The 14950-nt window shown below is 45.2% G+C and overlaps 42 non-coding genes across 42 annotated transcripts; 9 read left to right on the top strand and 33 right to left on the bottom strand.

The window, feature by feature from the left end:
- The first annotated feature begins 316 nt into the window (after nucleotides 1-316).
- On the top strand, nucleotides 317-410 carry Trnay-gua (transfer RNA tyrosine (anticodon GUA)). Its single transcript has 2 exons — nucleotides 317-353; nucleotides 375-410. It is a non-coding gene; the product is annotated as a tRNA-Tyr (tRNA).
- Nucleotides 411-451: 41 nt separating this feature from the next.
- Trnal-caa (transfer RNA leucine (anticodon CAA)) lies at nucleotides 452-567 on the bottom strand. The gene is made up of 2 exons: nucleotides 530-567; nucleotides 452-497 (listed from the first exon to the last, which is right to left on the bottom strand). It is a non-coding gene; the product is annotated as a tRNA-Leu (tRNA).
- Nucleotides 568-635: 68 nt separating this feature from the next.
- Trnaa-agc (transfer RNA alanine (anticodon AGC)) lies at nucleotides 636-708 on the bottom strand. The gene has a single exon. It is a non-coding gene; the product is annotated as a tRNA-Ala (tRNA).
- A 107-nt stretch (nucleotides 709-815) lies between these two features.
- On the bottom strand, nucleotides 816-888 carry Trnak-uuu (transfer RNA lysine (anticodon UUU)). Its single transcript has one exon. It is a non-coding gene; the product is annotated as a tRNA-Lys (tRNA).
- A 73-nt stretch (nucleotides 889-961) lies between these two features.
- Trnad-guc (transfer RNA aspartic acid (anticodon GUC)) lies at nucleotides 962-1033 on the bottom strand. The gene has a single exon. It is a non-coding gene; the product is annotated as a tRNA-Asp (tRNA).
- Nucleotides 1034-1621: 588 nt separating this feature from the next.
- Trnay-gua (transfer RNA tyrosine (anticodon GUA)) lies at nucleotides 1622-1715 on the top strand. The gene is made up of 2 exons: nucleotides 1622-1658; nucleotides 1680-1715. It is a non-coding gene; the product is annotated as a tRNA-Tyr (tRNA).
- A 41-nt stretch (nucleotides 1716-1756) lies between these two features.
- On the bottom strand, nucleotides 1757-1872 carry Trnal-caa (transfer RNA leucine (anticodon CAA)). The gene is made up of 2 exons: nucleotides 1835-1872; nucleotides 1757-1802 (listed from the first exon to the last, which is right to left on the bottom strand). It is a non-coding gene; the product is annotated as a tRNA-Leu (tRNA).
- Nucleotides 1873-1940: 68 nt separating this feature from the next.
- Trnaa-agc (transfer RNA alanine (anticodon AGC)) lies at nucleotides 1941-2013 on the bottom strand. Its single transcript has one exon. It is a non-coding gene; the product is annotated as a tRNA-Ala (tRNA).
- Nucleotides 2014-2266: 253 nt separating this feature from the next.
- Trnad-guc (transfer RNA aspartic acid (anticodon GUC)) lies at nucleotides 2267-2338 on the bottom strand. Its single transcript has one exon. It is a non-coding gene; the product is annotated as a tRNA-Asp (tRNA).
- A 262-nt stretch (nucleotides 2339-2600) lies between these two features.
- On the bottom strand, nucleotides 2601-2673 carry Trnaa-ugc (transfer RNA alanine (anticodon UGC)). Its single transcript has one exon. It is a non-coding gene; the product is annotated as a tRNA-Ala (tRNA).
- A 253-nt stretch (nucleotides 2674-2926) lies between these two features.
- Nucleotides 2927-3020, top strand: Trnay-gua (transfer RNA tyrosine (anticodon GUA)). The gene is made up of 2 exons: nucleotides 2927-2963; nucleotides 2985-3020. It is a non-coding gene; the product is annotated as a tRNA-Tyr (tRNA).
- Nucleotides 3021-3061: 41 nt separating this feature from the next.
- Nucleotides 3062-3177, bottom strand: Trnal-caa (transfer RNA leucine (anticodon CAA)). The gene is made up of 2 exons: nucleotides 3140-3177; nucleotides 3062-3107 (listed from the first exon to the last, which is right to left on the bottom strand). It is a non-coding gene; the product is annotated as a tRNA-Leu (tRNA).
- A 248-nt stretch (nucleotides 3178-3425) lies between these two features.
- Nucleotides 3426-3498, bottom strand: Trnak-uuu (transfer RNA lysine (anticodon UUU)). Its single transcript has one exon. It is a non-coding gene; the product is annotated as a tRNA-Lys (tRNA).
- A 73-nt stretch (nucleotides 3499-3571) lies between these two features.
- Nucleotides 3572-3643, bottom strand: Trnad-guc (transfer RNA aspartic acid (anticodon GUC)). The gene has a single exon. It is a non-coding gene; the product is annotated as a tRNA-Asp (tRNA).
- A 598-nt stretch (nucleotides 3644-4241) lies between these two features.
- Nucleotides 4242-4335, top strand: Trnay-gua (transfer RNA tyrosine (anticodon GUA)). Its single transcript has 2 exons — nucleotides 4242-4278; nucleotides 4300-4335. It is a non-coding gene; the product is annotated as a tRNA-Tyr (tRNA).
- A 41-nt stretch (nucleotides 4336-4376) lies between these two features.
- Nucleotides 4377-4492, bottom strand: Trnal-caa (transfer RNA leucine (anticodon CAA)). The gene is made up of 2 exons: nucleotides 4455-4492; nucleotides 4377-4422 (listed from the first exon to the last, which is right to left on the bottom strand). It is a non-coding gene; the product is annotated as a tRNA-Leu (tRNA).
- Nucleotides 4493-4560: 68 nt separating this feature from the next.
- On the bottom strand, nucleotides 4561-4633 carry Trnaa-agc (transfer RNA alanine (anticodon AGC)). Its single transcript has one exon. It is a non-coding gene; the product is annotated as a tRNA-Ala (tRNA).
- Nucleotides 4634-4740: 107 nt separating this feature from the next.
- On the bottom strand, nucleotides 4741-4813 carry Trnak-uuu (transfer RNA lysine (anticodon UUU)). Its single transcript has one exon. It is a non-coding gene; the product is annotated as a tRNA-Lys (tRNA).
- A 73-nt stretch (nucleotides 4814-4886) lies between these two features.
- Trnad-guc (transfer RNA aspartic acid (anticodon GUC)) lies at nucleotides 4887-4958 on the bottom strand. Its single transcript has one exon. It is a non-coding gene; the product is annotated as a tRNA-Asp (tRNA).
- A 262-nt stretch (nucleotides 4959-5220) lies between these two features.
- Nucleotides 5221-5293, bottom strand: Trnaa-ugc (transfer RNA alanine (anticodon UGC)). The gene has a single exon. It is a non-coding gene; the product is annotated as a tRNA-Ala (tRNA).
- Nucleotides 5294-5546: 253 nt separating this feature from the next.
- On the top strand, nucleotides 5547-5640 carry Trnay-gua (transfer RNA tyrosine (anticodon GUA)). Its single transcript has 2 exons — nucleotides 5547-5583; nucleotides 5605-5640. It is a non-coding gene; the product is annotated as a tRNA-Tyr (tRNA).
- A 41-nt stretch (nucleotides 5641-5681) lies between these two features.
- Trnal-caa (transfer RNA leucine (anticodon CAA)) lies at nucleotides 5682-5797 on the bottom strand. The gene is made up of 2 exons: nucleotides 5760-5797; nucleotides 5682-5727 (listed from the first exon to the last, which is right to left on the bottom strand). It is a non-coding gene; the product is annotated as a tRNA-Leu (tRNA).
- Nucleotides 5798-5865: 68 nt separating this feature from the next.
- Nucleotides 5866-5938, bottom strand: Trnaa-agc (transfer RNA alanine (anticodon AGC)). The gene has a single exon. It is a non-coding gene; the product is annotated as a tRNA-Ala (tRNA).
- Nucleotides 5939-6045: 107 nt separating this feature from the next.
- Nucleotides 6046-6118, bottom strand: Trnak-uuu (transfer RNA lysine (anticodon UUU)). The gene has a single exon. It is a non-coding gene; the product is annotated as a tRNA-Lys (tRNA).
- A 73-nt stretch (nucleotides 6119-6191) lies between these two features.
- On the bottom strand, nucleotides 6192-6263 carry Trnad-guc (transfer RNA aspartic acid (anticodon GUC)). The gene has a single exon. It is a non-coding gene; the product is annotated as a tRNA-Asp (tRNA).
- Nucleotides 6264-6857: 594 nt separating this feature from the next.
- Nucleotides 6858-6951, top strand: Trnay-gua (transfer RNA tyrosine (anticodon GUA)). Its single transcript has 2 exons — nucleotides 6858-6894; nucleotides 6916-6951. It is a non-coding gene; the product is annotated as a tRNA-Tyr (tRNA).
- Nucleotides 6952-6992: 41 nt separating this feature from the next.
- Trnal-caa (transfer RNA leucine (anticodon CAA)) lies at nucleotides 6993-7108 on the bottom strand. The gene is made up of 2 exons: nucleotides 7071-7108; nucleotides 6993-7038 (listed from the first exon to the last, which is right to left on the bottom strand). It is a non-coding gene; the product is annotated as a tRNA-Leu (tRNA).
- Nucleotides 7109-7296: 188 nt separating this feature from the next.
- Trnak-uuu (transfer RNA lysine (anticodon UUU)) lies at nucleotides 7297-7369 on the bottom strand. The gene has a single exon. It is a non-coding gene; the product is annotated as a tRNA-Lys (tRNA).
- Nucleotides 7370-7442: 73 nt separating this feature from the next.
- Trnad-guc (transfer RNA aspartic acid (anticodon GUC)) lies at nucleotides 7443-7514 on the bottom strand. The gene has a single exon. It is a non-coding gene; the product is annotated as a tRNA-Asp (tRNA).
- A 262-nt stretch (nucleotides 7515-7776) lies between these two features.
- On the bottom strand, nucleotides 7777-7849 carry Trnaa-ugc (transfer RNA alanine (anticodon UGC)). The gene has a single exon. It is a non-coding gene; the product is annotated as a tRNA-Ala (tRNA).
- Nucleotides 7850-8340: 491 nt separating this feature from the next.
- On the bottom strand, nucleotides 8341-8413 carry Trnaa-ugc (transfer RNA alanine (anticodon UGC)). The gene has a single exon. It is a non-coding gene; the product is annotated as a tRNA-Ala (tRNA).
- Nucleotides 8414-8666: 253 nt separating this feature from the next.
- Nucleotides 8667-8760, top strand: Trnay-gua (transfer RNA tyrosine (anticodon GUA)). The gene is made up of 2 exons: nucleotides 8667-8703; nucleotides 8725-8760. It is a non-coding gene; the product is annotated as a tRNA-Tyr (tRNA).
- Nucleotides 8761-8801: 41 nt separating this feature from the next.
- Nucleotides 8802-8917, bottom strand: Trnal-caa (transfer RNA leucine (anticodon CAA)). The gene is made up of 2 exons: nucleotides 8880-8917; nucleotides 8802-8847 (listed from the first exon to the last, which is right to left on the bottom strand). It is a non-coding gene; the product is annotated as a tRNA-Leu (tRNA).
- Nucleotides 8918-9165: 248 nt separating this feature from the next.
- On the bottom strand, nucleotides 9166-9238 carry Trnak-uuu (transfer RNA lysine (anticodon UUU)). The gene has a single exon. It is a non-coding gene; the product is annotated as a tRNA-Lys (tRNA).
- A 73-nt stretch (nucleotides 9239-9311) lies between these two features.
- On the bottom strand, nucleotides 9312-9383 carry Trnad-guc (transfer RNA aspartic acid (anticodon GUC)). The gene has a single exon. It is a non-coding gene; the product is annotated as a tRNA-Asp (tRNA).
- A 594-nt stretch (nucleotides 9384-9977) lies between these two features.
- Trnay-gua (transfer RNA tyrosine (anticodon GUA)) lies at nucleotides 9978-10071 on the top strand. The gene is made up of 2 exons: nucleotides 9978-10014; nucleotides 10036-10071. It is a non-coding gene; the product is annotated as a tRNA-Tyr (tRNA).
- A 41-nt stretch (nucleotides 10072-10112) lies between these two features.
- Trnal-caa (transfer RNA leucine (anticodon CAA)) lies at nucleotides 10113-10228 on the bottom strand. The gene is made up of 2 exons: nucleotides 10191-10228; nucleotides 10113-10158 (listed from the first exon to the last, which is right to left on the bottom strand). It is a non-coding gene; the product is annotated as a tRNA-Leu (tRNA).
- A 248-nt stretch (nucleotides 10229-10476) lies between these two features.
- On the bottom strand, nucleotides 10477-10549 carry Trnak-uuu (transfer RNA lysine (anticodon UUU)). The gene has a single exon. It is a non-coding gene; the product is annotated as a tRNA-Lys (tRNA).
- A 741-nt stretch (nucleotides 10550-11290) lies between these two features.
- Nucleotides 11291-11384, top strand: Trnay-gua (transfer RNA tyrosine (anticodon GUA)). The gene is made up of 2 exons: nucleotides 11291-11327; nucleotides 11349-11384. It is a non-coding gene; the product is annotated as a tRNA-Tyr (tRNA).
- Nucleotides 11385-11790: 406 nt separating this feature from the next.
- On the bottom strand, nucleotides 11791-11863 carry Trnak-uuu (transfer RNA lysine (anticodon UUU)). Its single transcript has one exon. It is a non-coding gene; the product is annotated as a tRNA-Lys (tRNA).
- Nucleotides 11864-11936: 73 nt separating this feature from the next.
- On the bottom strand, nucleotides 11937-12008 carry Trnad-guc (transfer RNA aspartic acid (anticodon GUC)). Its single transcript has one exon. It is a non-coding gene; the product is annotated as a tRNA-Asp (tRNA).
- A 274-nt stretch (nucleotides 12009-12282) lies between these two features.
- Nucleotides 12283-12355, bottom strand: Trnaa-ugc (transfer RNA alanine (anticodon UGC)). The gene has a single exon. It is a non-coding gene; the product is annotated as a tRNA-Ala (tRNA).
- Nucleotides 12356-14950: the final 2595 nt, after the last annotated feature.

Here is a 14950-nt window from a genome sequence, read left to right as displayed (position 1 = left end):
GTGCATCGATCCCGGTACCCCTCGCATGCAAAGCGAGCGCTCTACCATGTGAGCTAATCCCCCTGGAAATGGTAAAAAGGTCATAGTTCGAGTGCTGTTCGCAATACTAAACTACACCTTACATCAGACACATTTCAGCTTACCTACCTTGAGCAGAGTGGCGCAGAGGAAGCGTGCTGGGCCCATAACCCAGAGGTCGGTGGATCGAAACCACCCTCTGCTACGTGCGAGCTATCGCATCATTTTAAAAACCACGTCATACTACAAACGTGACATGACCTGCATAGTCCTGCACAAGAACTGTACGATGCTACATCCACCGATAGCTCAGTTGGTAGAGCGGAGGACTGTAGACGAACTTATACCACTCAGGCATCCTTAGGTCGCTGGTTCAAATCCGGCTCGGTGGACTTGCATTTTAGGCCTAAAATTTTGTGTGGCAGGGAAAAGTTGTCGGAAGTGGGATTCGAACCCACGCCCTCATTCGAGGACCAGAATTCTCCACGCGATGAGTGGAAGAACATTTTGTCTTGAGTCTGGCGCCTTAGACCGCTCGGCTATCCCGACATGACACGAACGCTGCTGCAAATTGCTCTGCGCAAATTTCATTTATTTTACGCCTATGGAAAAGGCATTGGAGAACCCGGGCATCGATCCCGGTACCTCTCGCATGCTAAGCGAGCGCTCTACCATCTGAGCTAGTTCCCCATCAAATTTGCTTTGCCTTTGCCACTCCGCAAATGTTACGTTATTCATCCTCTTTCGACAAGACATTGTGGTGAAAGTTAGTTCACCATCGTACCAAATAATTGTTACGCCCGATGAGGGACTCGAACCCGCGACCCTCAGATTAAAAGTCTGATGCTCTACCGACTGAGCTAACCGGGCGTAAATCTGTATTCCCGGACATTCCCGCGAACGCCACTGACGTGAAACGAAACATTGACAAGATAAAAAGAACCTCCCCGGCGGGGAATCGAACCCCGGTCTCCCGCGTGACAGGCGGGGATACTTACCACTATACTACCGAGGACGAGTTCATATTTAAATAATATGTTCGCGATGGCGTCAATGCCCGAATGCCTCACGGTCGATCATGTTAAAAGCTGAAACTGTGTATATTGTCAATGCAAAATTAAACAGCAAGAAATGCTCTAGACATATGCAGCGCGGTTTAGTATTATTATTATTATTATTATTAATACCAGGTAATCTTAGGAGCATCATAAATCCTCTTATGACCATTGGCAACTACTGAAATTAGTATAAAAATAAATAAATTAAAAACATCGTCTTGGAGGATCCGGGCATCGATCCCGGTGCCTCTTGCATGCAAAGCGAGCGCTCTACCATGTGAGTTAATCCCCCTGGAAATGGTAAAAAGGTCATAGTTCGAGTGCTGTTCGCAATACTAAACTACACCTTACATCAGACACATTTCAGCTTACCTACCTTCATCAGAGTGGCGCAGAGGAAGCGTGCTGGGCCCATAACCCAGAGGTCGGTGGATCGAAACCACCCTCTGCTACGTGCGAGCTATCGCATCATTTTAAAAACCACGTCATACTACAAACGTGACATGACCTGCATAGTCCTGCACAAGAACTGTACGATGCTACATCCACCGATTGCTCAGTTGGTAGAGCGGAGGACTGTAGACGAACTTATACCACTCAGGCATCCTTAGGTCGCTGGTTCAAATCCGGCTTGGTGGACTTGCATTTTAGGCCTAAAATTTTGTGTGGCAGGGGAAAGTTGTCGGAAGTGGGATTCGAACCCACACCCTCATTCGAGGACCAGAATTCTCCACGCGATGAGTGGAAGAACATTTTGTCTTGAGTCTGGCGCCTTAGACCGCTCGGCCATCCCGACATGACACGAACGCTGCTGCAAATTGCTCTGCGCAAATTTCATTTATTTTACGCCTATGGAAAAGGCATTGGAGAACCCGGGCATCGATCCCGGTACCTCTCGCATGCTAAGCGAGCGCTCTACCATCTGAGCTAGTTCCCCATCAAATTTGCTTTGCCTTTGCCACTCCGCAAATGTTACGTTATTCATCCTCTTTCGACAAGACATTGTGGTTAAAGTTAGTTCACCATCGTACCAAATAATTGTTACGCCCGATGAGGGACGCGAACCCGCGACCCTCAGATTAAAAGTCTGATGCTCTACCGACTGAGCTAACCGGGCGTAAATCTGTATTCCCGGACATTCCCGCGAACGCTACTGACGTGAAACGAAACATTGACAAGATAAAAAGAACCTCCCCGGCGGGGAATCGAACCCCGGTCTCCCGCGTGACAGGCGGGGATACTTACCACTATACTACCGAGGACGAGTTCATATTTAAATAATATGTTCGCGATGGCGTCAATGCCCGAATGCCTCACGGTCGATCATGTTAAAAGCTGAAACTGTGTATATTGTCAATGCGAAATTAAACAGCAAGAAATGCTCTAGACATATGCAGCGCGGTTTAGTATTATTATTATTATTATTATTAATACCAGGTAATCTTAGGAGCATCATAAATCCTCTTATGACCATTGGCAACTACTGAAATTAGTATAAAAATAAATAAATTAAAAACATCGTCTTGGAGGATCCGGGCATCGATCCCGGTACCTCTCGCATGCAAAGCGAGCGCTCTACCATGTGAGCTAATCCCCCTGGAAATGGTAAAAAGGTCATAGTTCGAGTGCTGTTCGCAATACTAAACTACACCTTACATCAGACACATTTCAGCTTACCTGCCTTCAGCAGAGTGGCGCAGAGGAAGCGTGCTGGGCCCATAACCCAGAGGTCGGTGGATCGAAACCACCCTCTGCTACGTGCGAGCTATCGCATCATTTTAAAAACCACGTCATACTACAAACGTGACATGACCTGCATAGTCCTGCACAAGGACTGTACGATGCTACATCCACCGATAGCTCAGTTGGTAGAGCGGAGGACTGTAGACGAACTTATACCACTCAGGCATCCTTAGGTCGCTGGTTCAAATCCGGCTCGGTGGACTTGCATTTTAGGCCTAAAATTTTGTGTGGCAGGGAAAAGTTGTCGGAAGTGGGATTCGAACCCACGCCCTCATTCGAGGACCAGAATTCTCCACGCGATGAGTGGAAGAAAATTTTGTCTTGAGTCTGGCGCCTTAGACCGCTCGGCCATCCCGACATGACACGAACGCTGCTGCAAATTGCTCTGCGCAAATTTCATTTATTTTACGCCTATGGAAAAGGCATTGGAGAACCCGGGCATCGATCCGGGTACCTCTCGCATGCTTAGCGAGCGCTCTACCATCTGAGCTAGTTCCCCATCAAGTTTGCTTCGCCTTTGCCACTCCGCAAATGTTACGTTATTCATCCTCTTTCGACAAGACATTGTGGTGAAAGTTAGTTCACCATCGTACCAAATAATTGTTACGCCCGATGAGGGACTCGAACCCGCGACCCTCAGATTAAAAGTCTGATGCTCTACCGACTGAGCTAACCGGGCGTAAATCTGTCTTCCCGGACAGTCCCGCGAACGCTAATGACGTGAAACGAAACATTGACAAGATAAAAAGAACCTCCCCGGCGGGGAATCGAACCCCGGTCTCCCGCGTGACAGGCGGGGATACTTACCACTATACTACCGAGGACGAGTTCATATTTAAATAATATGTTCGCGATGGCGTCAATGCCCGAATGCCACACGGTCGATCATGTTAAAAGCTGAAACTGTGTATATTGTCAATGCGAAATTAAACAGCAAGAAATGCTCTAGACATATGCAGCGCGGTTTAGTATTATTATTATTATTATTATTATTATTAATACCAGGTAATCTTAGGAGCATCATAAATCCTCTTATGACCATTGGCAACTACTGCAATTAGTATAAAAATAAATAAATAAATTAAAAACATCGTCTTGGAGGATCCGGGCATCGATCCCGGTACCTCTCGCATGCAAAGCGAGCGTTCTACCATGTGAGCTAATCCCCCTGGAAATGGTAAAAAGGTCATAGTTCGAGTGGTGTTCGCAATACTAAACTACACCTTACATCAGACACATTTCAGCTTACCTACCTTCAGCAGAGTGGCGCAGAGGAAGCGTGCTGGGCCCATAACCCAGAGGTCGGTGGATCGAAACCACCCTCTGCTACGTGCGAGCTATCGCATCATTTTAAAAACCACGTCATACTAAAAACGTGACATGACCTGCATAGTCCTGCACAAGAACTGTACGATGCTACATCCAGCGATAGCTCAGTTGGTAGAGCGGAGGACTGTAGACGAAATTATACCACTCAGGCATCCTTAGGTCGCTGGTTCAAATCCGGCTCGGTGGACTTGCATTTTAGGCCTAAAATTTTGTGTGGCAGGGAAAAGTTGTCGGAAGTGGGATTCGAACCCACGCCCTCATTCGAGGACCAGAATTCTCCACGCGATGAGTGGAAGAACATTTTGTCTTGAGTCTGGCGCCTTAGACCGCTCGGCCATCCCGACATGGCACGAACGCTGCTGCAAATTGCTCTGCGCAAATTTCATTTATTTTACGCCTATGGAAAAGGCATTGGAGAACCCGGGCATCGATCCCGGTACCTCTCGCATGCTAAGCGAGCGCTCTACCATCTGAGCTAGTTCCCCATCAAGTTTGCTTCGCCTTTGCCACTCCGCAAATGTTACGTTATTCATCCTCTTTCGACAAGACATTGTGGTGAAAGTTAGTTCACCATCGTACCAAATAATTGTTACGCACGATGAGGGACTCGAACCCACGACCCTCAGATTAAAAGTCTGATGCTCTACCGACTGAGCTAACCGGGCGTAAATCTGTATTCCCGGACAGTCCCGCGAACGCTACTGACGTGAAACGAAACATTGACAAGATAAAAAGAACCTCCCCGGCGGGGAATCGAACCCCGGTCTCCCGCGTGACAGGCGGGGATACTTACCACTATACTACCGAGGACGAGTTCATATTTAAATAATATGTTCGCGATGGCGTCAATGCCCGAATGCCACACGGTCGATCATGTTAAAAGCTGAAACTGTGTATATTGTCAATGCGAAATTAAACAGCAAGAAATGCTCTAGACATATGCAGCGCGGTTTAGTATTATTATTATTATTATTATTAATACCAGGTAATCTTAGGAGCATCATAAATCCTCTTATGACCATTGGCAACTACTGAAATTAGTATAAAAATAAATAAATTAAAAACATCGTCTTGGAGGATCCGGGCATTGATCCCGGTACCTCTCGCATGCAAAGCGAGCGCTCTACCATGTGAGCTAATCCCCCTGGAAATGGTAAAAAGCTCATAGTTCGAGTGCTGTTGGCAATACTAAACTACACCTTACATCAGACACATTTCAGCTTACCTACCTTCAGCAGAGTGGCGCAGAGAAAGCGTGCTGGGCCCATAACCCAGAGGTCGGTGGATCGAAACCACCCTCTGCTACGTGCGAGCTATCGCATCATTTTAAAAACCACGTCATACTACAAACGTGACATGACCTGCATAGTCCTGCACAAGAACTGTACGATGCTACATCCACCGATAGCTCAGTTGGTAGAGCGGAGGACTGTAGACGATATTACACCACTCAGGCATCCTTAGGTCGCTGGTTCAAATCCGGCTCGGTGGACTTGCATTTTAGGCCTAAAATTTTGTGTGGCAGGGAAAAGTTGTCAGAAGTGGGATTCGAACCCACGCCCTCATTCGAGGACCAGAATTCTCCACGCGATGAGTGGAAGAACATTTTGTCTTGAGTCTGGCGCCTTAGACCGCTCGGCCATCCCGGCATGACACGAACGCTGCTGCAAATTGCTCTGCGCAAATTTCATTTATTTTACGCCTATGGAAAAGGCATTGGAGAACCCGGGCATCGATCCCGGTACCTCTCGCATGCTAAGCGAGCGCTCTACCATCTGAGCTAGTTCCCCATCAAGTTTGCTTCGCCTTTGCCACTCCGCAAATGTTACGTTATTCATCCTCTTTCGACAAGACATTGTGGTGAAAGTTAGTTCACCATCGTACCAAATAATTGTTACGCCCGATGAGGGACTCGAACCCGCGACCCTCAGATTAAAAGTCTGATGCTCTACCGACTGAGCTAACCGGGCGTAAATCTGTTTTCCCGGACATTCCCGCGAACGCTACTGACGTGAAACGAAACATTGACAAGATAAAAAGAACCTCCCCGGCGGGGAATCGAACCCCGGTCTCCCGCGTGACAGGCGGGGATACTTACCATTATACTACCGAGGACGAGTTCATATTTAAATAATATGTTCGCGATGGCGTCAATGCCCGAATGCCACACGGTCGATCATGTTAAAAGCTGAAACTGTGTATATTGTCAATGCGAAATTAAACAGCAAGAAATGCTCTAGACATATGCAGCGCGGTTTAGTATTATTATTATTATTATTATTATTATTAATACCAGGTAATCTTAGGAGCATCATAAATCCTCTTATGACCATTGGCAACTACTAAAATTAGTATAAAAATAAATAAATTAAAAACATCGTCTTGGAGGATCCGGGCATCGATCCCGGTACCCCTCGCATGCAAAGCGAGCGCTCTACCATGTGGGCTAATCCCCCTGGAAATGGTAAAAAGGTCATAGTTCGAGTGCTGTTCGCAATACTAAACTACACCTTACATCAGACACATTTCAGCATACCTACCTTGAGCAGAGTGGCGCAGAGGAAGCGTGCTGGGCCCATAACCCAGAGGTCGGTGGATCGAAACCACCCTCTGCTACGTGCGAGCTATCGCATCATTTTAAAAACCACGTCATACTACAAACGTGACATGACCTGCATAGTCCTGCACAAGAACTGTACGATGCTACATCCACCGATAGCTCAGTTGGTAGAGCGGAGGACTGTAGACGAACTTATACCACTCAGGCATCCTTAGGTCGCTGGTTCAAATCTGGCTCGGTGGACTTGCATTTTAGGCCTAAAATTTTGTGTGGCAGGGAAAAGTTGTCGGAAGTGGGATTCGAACCCACGCCCTCATTCGAGGACCAGAATTCTCCACGCGATGAGTGGAAGAACATTTTGTGTTGAGTCTGGCGCCTTAGACCGCTCGGCCATCCCGACATGACACGAACGCTGCTGCAAATTGCTCTGCGCAAATTTCATTTATTTTACGCCTATGGAAAAGGCATTGGAGAAATCGGGTATCGATCCCGGTACCTCTCGCATGCTAAGCGAGCGCTCTACCATCTGAGCTAGTTCCCCATCAAGTTTGGTGAAAGTTAGTTCACCATCGTACCAAATAATTGTTACGCCCGATGAGGGACTCGAACCCGCGACCCTCAGATTAAAAGTCTGATGCTCTACCGACTGAGCTAACCGGGCGTAAATCTGTATTCCCGGACAGTCCCGCGAACGCTACTGACGTGAAACGAAACATTGACAAGATAAAAAGAACCTCCCCGGCGGGGAATCGAACCCCGGTCTCCCGCGTGACAGGCAGGGATACTTACCACTATACTACCGAGGACGAGTTCATATTTAAATAATATGTTCGCGATGGCGTCAATGCTCGAATGCCACACGGTCGATCATGTTAAAAGCTGAAACTGTGTATATTGTCAATGCGAAATTAAGCAGCAAGAAATGCTCTAGACATATGCAGCGCGGTTTAGTATTACTATTATTATTATTATTAATACCAGGTAATCTTAGGAGCATCATAAATCCTCTTATGACCATTGGCAACTACTGAAATTAGTATAAAAATAAATAAATTAAAAACATCGTCTTGGAGGATCCGGGCATCGATCCCGGTACCTCTCGCATGCAAAGCGAGCGCTCTACCATGTGAGCTAATCCCCCTGGAAATGGTAAAAAGGTCATAGTTCGAGTGCTGTTCGCAATACTAAACTACACCTTACATCAGACACATTTCAGCTTACCTACCTTCATCAGAGTGGCGCAGAGGAAGCGTGCTGGGCCCATAACCCAGAGGTCGGTGGATCGAAACCACCCTCTGCTACGTGCGAGCTATCGCATCATTTTAAAAACCACGTCATACTACAAACGTGACATGACCTGCATAGTCCATCAAGTTTAAATAATATGTTCTCGATGGCGTCAATGCCCGAATGCCACACGGTCGATCATGTTAAAAGCTGAAACTGTGTATATTGTCAATGCGAAATTAAACAGCAAGAAATGCTCTAGACATATGCAGCGCGGTTTAGTATTATTATTATTATTATTATTATTATTAATACCAGGTAATCTTAGGAGCATCATAAATCCTCTTATGACCATTGGCAACTACTGAAATTAGTATAAAAATAAATAAATTAAAAACATCGTCTTGGAGGATCCGGGCATCGATCCCGGTACCTCTCGCATGCAAAGCGAGCGCTCTACCATGTGAGCTAATCCCCCTGGAAATGTTAAAAAGGTCATAGTTCGAGTGCTGTTCGCAATACTAAACTACACCTTACATCAGACACATTTCAGCTTACCTACCTTCAGCAGAGTGGCGCAGAGGAAGCGTGCTGGGCCCATAACCCAGAGGTCGGTAGATCGAAACCACCCTCTGCTACGTGCGAGCTATCGCATCATTTTAAAAACCACGTCATACTACAAACGTGACATGACCTGCATAGTCCTGCACAAGAACTCTACGATGCTACATCCACCGATAGCTCAGTTGGTAGAGCGGAGGACTGTAGACCAACTTATACCACTCAGGCATCCTTAGGTCGCTGGTTCAAATCCGGCTCGGTGGACTTGCATTTTAGGCCTAAAATTTTGTGTGGCAGGGAAAAGTTGTCGGAAGTGGGATTCGAACCCACGCCCTCATTCGAAGACCAGAATTCTCCACGCGATGAGTTGAAGAACATTTTGTCTTGAGTCTGGCGCCTTAGACCGCTCGGCCATCCCGACATGACACGAACGCTGCTGCAAATTGCTCTGCGCAAATTTCATTTATTTTACGCCTATGGAAAAGGCATTGGAGAACCCGGGCATCGATCCCGGTACCTCTAGCATGCTAAGCGAGCGCTCTACCATCTGAGCTAGTTCCCTATCAAGTTTGCTTCGCCTTTGCCACTCCGCAAATGTTACATTATTTATCCTCTTTCGACAAGACATTGTGGTGAAAGTTAGTTCACCATCGTACCAAATAATTGTTACGCCCGATGAGGGACTCGAACCCGCGACCCTCAGATTAAAAGTCTGATGCTCTACCGACTGAGCTAACCGGGCGTAAGTCTGTCTTCCCGGACAGTCCCGCGAACGCTACTGACGTGAAACGAAACATTGACAAGATAAAAAGAACCTCCCCGGCGGGGAATCGAACCCCGGTCTCCCGCGTGACAGGCGGGGATACTTACCACTATACTACCGAGGACGAGTTCATATTTAAATAATATGTTCTCGATGGCGTCAATGCCCGAATGCCACACGGTCGATCATGTTAAAAGCTGAAACTGTGTATATTGTCAATGCGAAATTAAACAGCAAGAAATGCTCTAGACATATGCAGCGCGGTTTAGTATTATTATTATTATTATTATTATTATTAATACCAGGTAATCTTAGGAGCATCATAAATCCTCTTATGACCATTGGCAACTACTGAAATTGGTATAAAAATAAATAAATTAAAAACATCGTCTTGGAGGATCCGGGCATTGATCCCGGTACCTCTCGCATGCAAAGCGAGCGCTCTACCATGTGAGCTAATCGCCCTGGAAAAGTTAAAAAGGTCATAGTTCGAGTGCCGTTCGCAATACTAAACTACACCTTACATCAGACACATTTCAGCTTACCTACCTTCAACAGAGTGGCGCAGAGGAAGCGTGCTGGGCCCATAACCCAGAGGTCGGTGGATCGAAACCACCCTCTGCTACGTGCGAGCTATTGCATCATTTTAAAAACCACGTCATACTACAAACGTTACATGACCTGCATAGTCCTGCACAAGAACTCTACGATGCTACATCCACCGATAGCTCAGTTGGTAGAGCGGAGGACTGTAGACCAACTTATACCACTCAGGCATCCTTAGGTCGCTGGTTCAAATCCGGCTCCGTGGACTTGCATTTTAGGCCTAAAATTTTGTGTGGCAGGGAAAAGTTGTCGGAAGTGGGATTTGAACCCACGCCCTCATTCGAGGACCAGAATTCTCCACGCGATGAGTGGAAGAACATTTTGTCTTGAGTCTGGCGCCTTAGACCGCTCGGCCATCCCGACATGACACGAACGCTGCTGCAAATTGCTCTGCGCAAATTTCATTTATTTTACGCCTATGGAAAAGGCATTGGAGAACCCGGGCATCGATCCCGGTACTTCTAGCATGCTAAGCGAGCGCTCTACCATCTGAGCTAGTTCCCCATCAAGTTTGCTTCGCCTTTGCCACTCCGCAAATGTTACGTTATTCATCCTCTTTCGACAAGACATTGTGGTGAAAGTTAGTTCACCATCGTACCAAATAATTGTTACGCCCGATGAGGGACTCGAACCCGCGACCCTCAGATTAAAAGTCTGATGCTCTACCGACTGAGCTAACCGGGCGTAAATCTGTCTTCCCGAACAGTCCCGCGAACGCTACTGACGTGAAACGAAACATTGACAAGATAAAAAGAACCTCCCCGGCGGGGAATCGAACCCCGGTCTCCGCGTGACAGGCGGGGATACTTACCACTATACTACCGAGGACGAGTTCATATTTAAATAATATGTTCGCGATGGCGTCAATGCCCGAATGCCACACGGTCGATCATGTTAAAAGCTGAAACTGTGTATATTGTCAATGCAAAATTAAACAGCAAGAAATGCTCTAGACATATGCAGCGCGGTTTAGTATTATTATTACTATTATTATTATTATTATTAATACCAGGTAATCTTAGGAGCATCATAAATCCTCTTATGACCATTGGCAACTACTGAAATTAGTATAAAAATAAATAAATTAAAAACATCGTCTTGGAGGATCCGGGCATCGATCCCGGAACCTCTCGCATGCAAAGCGAGCGCTCTACCATGTGAGCTAATCGCCCTGGAAAAGTTAAAAATGTCATAGTTCGAGTGCCGTTCGCAATACTGAACTACACCTTACATCAGACACATTTCAGCTTACCTACCTTCAGCAGAGTGGCGCAGAGGAAGCGTGCTGGGCCCATAACCCAGAGGTCGGTGGATCGAAACCACCCTCTGCTACGTGCGAGCTATCGCATCATTTTAAAAACCACGTCATACTACAAACGTTACATGACCTGCATAGTCCTGCACAAGAACTCTACGATGCTACATCCACCGATAGCTCAGTTGGTAGAGCGGAGGACTGTAGACGAACTTATACCACTCAGGCATCCTTAGGTCGCTGGTTCAAATCCGGCTCGGTGGACTTGCATTTTAGGCCTAAAATTTTGTGTGGCCAGGAAAATTTGTCGGAAGTGGGATTCGAACCCACGCCCTCATTCGAGGACCAGAATTCTCCACGCGATAAGTGGAAGAACATTTTGTCTTAAGTCTGGCGCCCTAGACCGCTCGGCCATCCCGACATGACACGAACGCTGCTGCAAAATTGCTCTGCGCAAATTTCATTTATTTTACGCCTATGGAAAAGGTATTGGAGAACCCAGGCATCAATCCCGGTACCTCTCGCATGCTAAGCGAGCGCTCTACCATCTGAGCTAGTTCCCCATCAATTTTGCTTCGCCTTTGCCACTCCGCAAATGTTACGTTATTCATCCTCTTTCGATAAGACATTGTGGTGAAAGTTAGTTCACCATCGTACCAAATAATTGTTACGCCCGATGAAGGACTCGAACCCGCGACCCTCAGATTAAAAGTCTGATGCTCTACCGACTGAGCTAACCGGGCGTAAATCTGTCTTCCCGGACAGTCCCGCGAACGCTAATGACGTGAAACGAAACATTGACAAGATAAAAAGAACCTCCCCGGCGGGGAATCGAACCCCGGTCTCCCGCGTGACAGGCGGGGATACTTACCACTATACTACCGAGGACGAGTTCATATTTAAATAATATGTTCGCGATGGCGTCAATGCCCGAATGCCACACGGTCGATCATGTTAAAAGCTGAAACTGTGTATATTCTCAATGCGAAATTAAACAGCAAGAAATGCTCTAGACATATGCAGCGCGGTTTAGTATTATTATTATTATTATTATTATTATTATTATTAATACCAGGTAATCTTAGGAGCATCATAAATCCTCTTATGACCATTGGCAACTACTGAAATCAGTATAAAAATAAATAAATTAAAAACATCGTCTTGGAGGATCCGGGCATCGATCCCGGTACCTCTCGCATGCAAAGCGAGCGCTCTACCATGTGAGCTAATCCCCCTGGAAATGCTAAAAAGGTCATAGTTCGAGTGCTGTTCGCAATACTAAACTACACCTTACATCAGACACATTTCAGCTTACCTACCTTCAGCAGAGTGGCGCAGAGGAAGCGTGCTGGGCCCATAACCTAGAGGTCGGTGGATTGAAAGTCAAAAGTATACAAAGGAAGTACTCAGGGAGTAAACTCATTTCCCGAACGATATTTTAAATCATTCTTTCACCACTAAAACGCATGAGACTTGTAGTTTTCAAAAGTGTTTTCATTTTTGATGAGACGCTGAATGAAAGAGGTTTAATCGCCGGCAAACGAAAACCCGCGATTTTCCGTAAATCCCGGGCTTGGCCCGTCTAGTCGAATGTATACAAAGGATGTACCCAGGGAGTAAACTCATTTTCAGAACGATTTTTTAAGTTATTTTTCACCACTAAAACGCATGAGACTTGTAGTTTTCAAAAGTGTTTTAATTTTTCATGACACGCTGAATGAAGGAGGTTTAATCGCCGGCAAACGAAAATCCGCGATTTCCCGTAAATCCCGGGCTTGGCCCGTATAGTCGAATGTATACGAAGAAAGTACCCTGTTAGTAAACCCATTTCCAGAACGATTTTTTAAATTATTTTTTCACCACTAAAACGCAAGAGACATGTAGTTTTAAAATATGTTTTCATTTTTGATGAGAGGCTGAATAAAAGAAGTTTAATCGCCGGCAAACGAAAACCCGCGATTTCCCCTAAATCCCGGACTCGGCCCGTATAGTCAAAAGTATACAAAGGAAGAACTCAGGGAGTAAACTCATTTCCCGAACGATTTTTTAAATCATTTCTTCACCACTAAAACGCATGAGACTTGTAGTTTTCAAAAATGTTTTCATTTTTGATGAGACGCTGAATGAAAAAAGATTAATCGCCGGCAAACGAAAACCCACGATTTCCCCTAAATCCCGGACTCGGCCCATATACTCAAAAGTATACAAAGGAAGAACTCAGGGAGTAAACTCATTTCTCGAACGATTTTTTAAATCATTCTTTCAGCACTAAAACGCATGAGACTTGTAGTTTTCAAAAGTGTTTTCACTTTTGATGAGACGCTGAATTAAGGAGGTTTAATCGCCGGCAAACGAAAATCCGCGATTTCCCGTATATCCCGGGCTTGGCCGTATAGTCGAATGTATACAAAGAAAGTACCCTGTGAGTAAACTCATTTCCAGAACGATTTTTTAAATTATTTTTTCACCACTAAAACGCAAGGGACATGTAGTTTTCAAAAATGTTTTCTTTTTTGATAAGACGCTGAATAAAAGAAGTTTAATCGCCGGCAAACGAAAACCCGCGATTTCCCCTAAATCCCGGACCCGGCCCGTATAGTAAAAAGTATACAAAGGAAGTACTCAAGGAGTAAACTCATTTCCCGAACGATTTTTTAAATCATTTTTTCACCACTAAAACGCATGAGACTTGCAGTTTTTAAAACTGTTTTCATTTTTGATGAGACGCTGAATAAAAGAAGTTTAATTGCCGGCAAACGAAAAGCCGCGATTTTCCGTAAATCCCGGGCTTGGCCCGTATAGTCGAATGTATATAAAGAAAGTACCCAGGGAGTAAACTCATTTCCAGAACGATTTTTAAAATCATTTTTTGACCACTAAAACGCAAGAGACATGTGGTTTTCAAAAATGTTTTCATTTTAGATGAGACGCTGAATGAAAGCAGTTTAATCGGCGGCAAACGAAAACCCAAGTATTCCCGTTAATCCCGGACTCGTCCCGTATAGTCAAAAGCATACAAAGAAAGTACCCAGGGAGTAAACTCATTTACCGAACGATTTTGTAAGTTATTTTTTAATCACTAAAACGCATGAGACTTGTAGTTTTCCAAAATGTTTTCATTTTTGATGAGACGCTGAATAAAAGAAGTTTAATCGCCGGCAAACGAAAACCCGCGATTTCCCCTAAATCCCGGACTCGGTCCGTATAGTCAAAAGTATACAAAGAAAGTACTCAGGGAGTAAAATCATTTCCCGAACGATTTTTTAAATCATTTTTTCACCAGTAAAGCGCATGAGACTTGTAGTTTTCAAAAAAATTTTCATTTTTGATGAGACGCTGAATGAAAGAAGATTACTCGCCGGCAAACGAAAACCCGCGATTTCCAGTACATCCCGGACTCGGCCCGTATAGTCAAAAGTATACAAAGAAAGTACACAGGGAGTAAACTCATTTCCCGACCGATCTTTTAAATTATTTTTTCACCACTAAAACAATCGCTAAATACATGTTGGTATGAATATGTGACGCAACCGTTGTAACTCAAACAGTTTTATACCGCTAGAAAGTCAATGAAATGAAGTCTTTGAAGCTGTTCCTATTTATTCAGCGCGTGCTAACGGCCAGGATTGGTCCCACAGCAAAAAAAGACTTATTTATATAAATTTTATTAAAATAAATTGCTACCACAGAGCCTAATGTAGTCGCTGAATTCCAGCAATCATGTCGAATTAAGGAGAATACTATTCCTTGGAGTCCAATTTGATCATTTATCACATTTATAAGGTCACAGTCCAGAATCAGTTCAATTAAGTCCCATAGTCCATCGTTTC

The sequence above is a fragment of the Hydractinia symbiolongicarpus genome, chromosome 3, assembly GCF_029227915.1.
Source record: "Hydractinia symbiolongicarpus strain clone_291-10 chromosome 3, HSymV2.1, whole genome shotgun sequence".
NCBI classification, from domain to species: Eukaryota; Metazoa; Cnidaria; class Hydrozoa; order Anthoathecata; family Hydractiniidae; genus Hydractinia; species Hydractinia symbiolongicarpus.
This window is presented reverse-complemented; position numbering and strand designations above follow the sequence as displayed.